Here is a 3,245-nt window from a genome sequence, read left to right as displayed (position 1 = left end):
TGCCGGGATCCGCCCAGCTGCGTGACTGACAGCTGGCTCTGCCTATCTAGGGGCAGAGCCAGCTGTACCCGCCCCCTCCCCCGTCCGTTCCACCAGTCAGCGCTGGCGGATCGGAGGGGGGAATCCAGCCCCTCCCCTGTCACGGCAGAGAACCATGACAGGTTAGAGAGGTGAGCGAACGCCAGTATGTGTTCGCTCACCTCCCGATCTACTGAGCCGACCTGTGACAGTCTCATTGTCACAGGTCGGCTAGAACTATGAGGTGAGTGAAAAGCACTCACCTCATAGTTCTCCTTTAAATGTAAAAACTGTCTATCATATGTTCAAGAACTAAAACGAAGCTGTCTGTTTTGTGCTCTGTGTAGTTTACTTTTTATTTAGCTTTTTTTAGACGGTGAAATCTGGGATTATGATAGGAATTTGTGATAAACTGGAAGAATCCAGTCATGAGAAACATGGGGTCTATATATGTCAGAGCTCAAATGCCAGTTGCTTGCCTTGCTTAAAACTTCATGTAGGGCTGCAACTAATAATTTTCATCGATTAGTTGGCCAATAATTTTTTTGAAATGAAATACCATCCTTAATTTAAAATACACAAATAGTGTTACAAACAGTTTACTTCAGAATAAAACTTCACGCCAATATTTTTTTTGCACTGCACTGGAACGCATTGCGGTACTGTGTCTGTTCACACCTAGGCGAATATGTGCGTTTCGTGACATGCGTTTTTACCGTGATTCGCAGTTTAAAAAATGCGCGTTTCCGAGGTCAACTTGGCTGTATCCCAATGGAAACGCGAGACAAAAACGCCGCAAAGAAGCTCATGTACCTTTTCAGGCGCAGGCTGTTTTGTAGCACGTTAGACGGGCTGAAATACTGCAAGGTGTGAACCATACCCATAGAAAACAATGGGATTTTCATGTTTGAGCGTTTTGTAGAGCGTTCGTAGATCGTTGAACGCGCTACAAAACGTACAGGTGTGAACCAGGCCTCAGTGCGGTGATCACACTGTGGGTGGGAGGCGCATTTGGGGTGCCATTGTAATGAATGGCACTGCAATGCACCTCCCGCAGGAGAATTTGTCAGGCTGTATATATAATTTTTTTTAATTGTATTGCAAGCACACGGCACTTGAATAGATTCTGCCTGGGAATGACAGCTGCTAGTGGCAAGATTCCGCAGGCGATAGCTGAATGTAAATACAGCAGATAGTGGGCTGGAGCCATAGTCAATAGCAGGCTGGCTATTGTACCTGCCCACTGCTTGCTGTGCCCTCCTCCCAGTGTGGTGAAGAGAGCTAGGGGATCCAACCAATAGATAATGAGGGTAGTTGGCAACTATTCTCTATCGATTAGTTGGTTGCAGCCCTAACCTCTTGTCTTGAATATTTTGAATCCCTGACCTTGAACGATAATGACTTCCCACTTTCTCCAATGTTCCTGATCTGCATTCTGATTCTGTGACTTCAAGCCCAACTCCAGTTTTTTTTTCTTTAGAGTGGGTAGAAATTGAAGTTTCTCCGATTTTAATTTCGGATCCCACTGGAGAGAATTTCCCTGACTTCAGTCCGTTTTTAGCTTGCAAATGAAGTACCGCACACTGAATTTTTTTTTTTTTTTTTAAGTGCTGTTCCTGCAAGCTGTGATTAAATTGTTTCTCAGACCTTACACCACTCGTTTCTTACACCTCAGACAGCAATCTCTTAAGATTGCTGTCTGAGGTGTAAAATGCATCTGTTTCAGCAACAGAGGAAATTAAAAATGATTGAAAAATGTTTTACTGCCTCTCCATTTTCAGTACTGCCTTTGTCTGAAAGCTTTAAAGTTTGAAAGTTTGCCAGCAAAGCGAGCTGGCACCTAGTACCAAGGCTGGAGAGAAGTGAGAGGTTAAAGCATGGACAACATGATTGTCTGTCTGAAGTTTTATCTTATCCCCACTCCAGAGGTGAGGGGGGAAATCTCTTCAATATGGGGACATAGCCAGCTGTATAAACCTGACAGACACTAACCCCTCACCTCTCTATCTAAAAAGTCCCCTTTCTATATATATATTTTTTCCCCCTCCCTTGGACCCCTAGGTATGCTCAGCTCTTCAAATTTAAAGACCTAGTGACTGTCAAAAACACTCAAAAATCTGCTTTTTGCTTTAAAGGGCAAACACTTAGAGGACACATAACTGCAGCAGCACCTAAGACCTGCCAGTTTGGCAACTTCCGTTTGTTCTGATTAATGGAGCTGCATGCAGCAGTGCCTAGACCAGATCCCTAGACATTGTGACCGTGACTAATGTAACGTGGTCATTGCACTGTAAGGAAGTAAAGGTATCTGCTAACAATTCATGCCATCGGCTGTATAAAAATGGAAAAAAGGGCCTCAGTCATGAAGGGGTTAATACTTTGTGCTTCCCATAAGTTTGCTGTATAAAATATATATTTAGTTTTGTCATAAGTCTAGGTTATGTACATAGAGGTTGGCTTTTGCCATTCATTACAATAAGTTTAGTTTTTGTTTAGTAATGATGTTTGTTCACTGATTGTAGTTTACTTTCCGACTAAAAACATTATGGGGATTTTCTCAGTTGTTGACGTGGCATGCATTGGGTCCAGACAGGAAAGATGTATATATAATCTTTTATCGATAATTACCTTATGGATCAAGCATATACAATTTTCAGGTTCCATTATGATGTGTGATTCTGATGCTTTTCACTGCACGGGCCAAGCACACACATGAGAAAATCCATTGTTTTTAGTTCCTGGTGCTGTTTTCTCCATGGTGTTAGTGTGTTGGGAAAGACTGGCATACTGCATGGTCATGTCAAATAATACAAATTCAGATTTAATGGCATGTTTTCTAAACTTTTTATTTCTGTTTTTTCAGGTTTCCCATGGATGCTTCCCTCTCCGGTCCATTAATAATAAAAGCTACTACAAAATCTTCCCACTTGTTTTGTGCATTTTATATAGGTGAACCTGCTGCACTAAAGATGCACAGTGTATATCTTTTTATATACTTTACATCTTAGAAAGACAATATGGAGAACACGCATGTAAAAAGCCACGAGTGCACATGCAAGAAAAGATTTTATAAAAACACACATGGCTCCCTAAGAAATTGGGAAATCTGACCTAAATCAGCAATATTGGGGAGAATGTTTTACTGCTGTCAGACTAAACCTTTTCTAAATTGCCTAAGATGAAAGCTGTGGTGAGTTAGTATGGAAGCTGCCACCGCTGACCTCTCC

The 3,245-nt window shown here is 42.0% G+C and overlaps 1 protein-coding gene across 1 annotated transcript in view; it reads left to right on the top strand.

The window, feature by feature from the left end:
* RPL7 (ribosomal protein L7) overlaps window positions 1–2,940 on the top strand; it is a 10,367-nt gene extending 7,427 nt beyond the window's left edge. Inside the window, exon 7 of the mRNA XM_018569172.1 lies at window positions 2,882–2,940. The gene's annotated coding sequence lies outside the window, so the exon portion shown is untranslated. The remainder of the gene's footprint in view (window positions 1–2,881) is intronic.
* Window positions 2,941–3,245: the final 305 nt, after the last annotated feature.

Source organism: Nanorana parkeri, unplaced genomic scaffold (assembly GCF_000935625.1).
Source record: "Nanorana parkeri isolate BGI_ZX_2015 unplaced genomic scaffold, ASM93562v1 scaffold1296, whole genome shotgun sequence".
Lineage (NCBI taxonomy): Eukaryota > Metazoa > Chordata > Amphibia > Anura > Dicroglossidae > Nanorana > Nanorana parkeri.
Note: the sequence above shows the minus strand (reverse complement) of the source record. Positions and strands in the feature narration are given on the sequence as shown.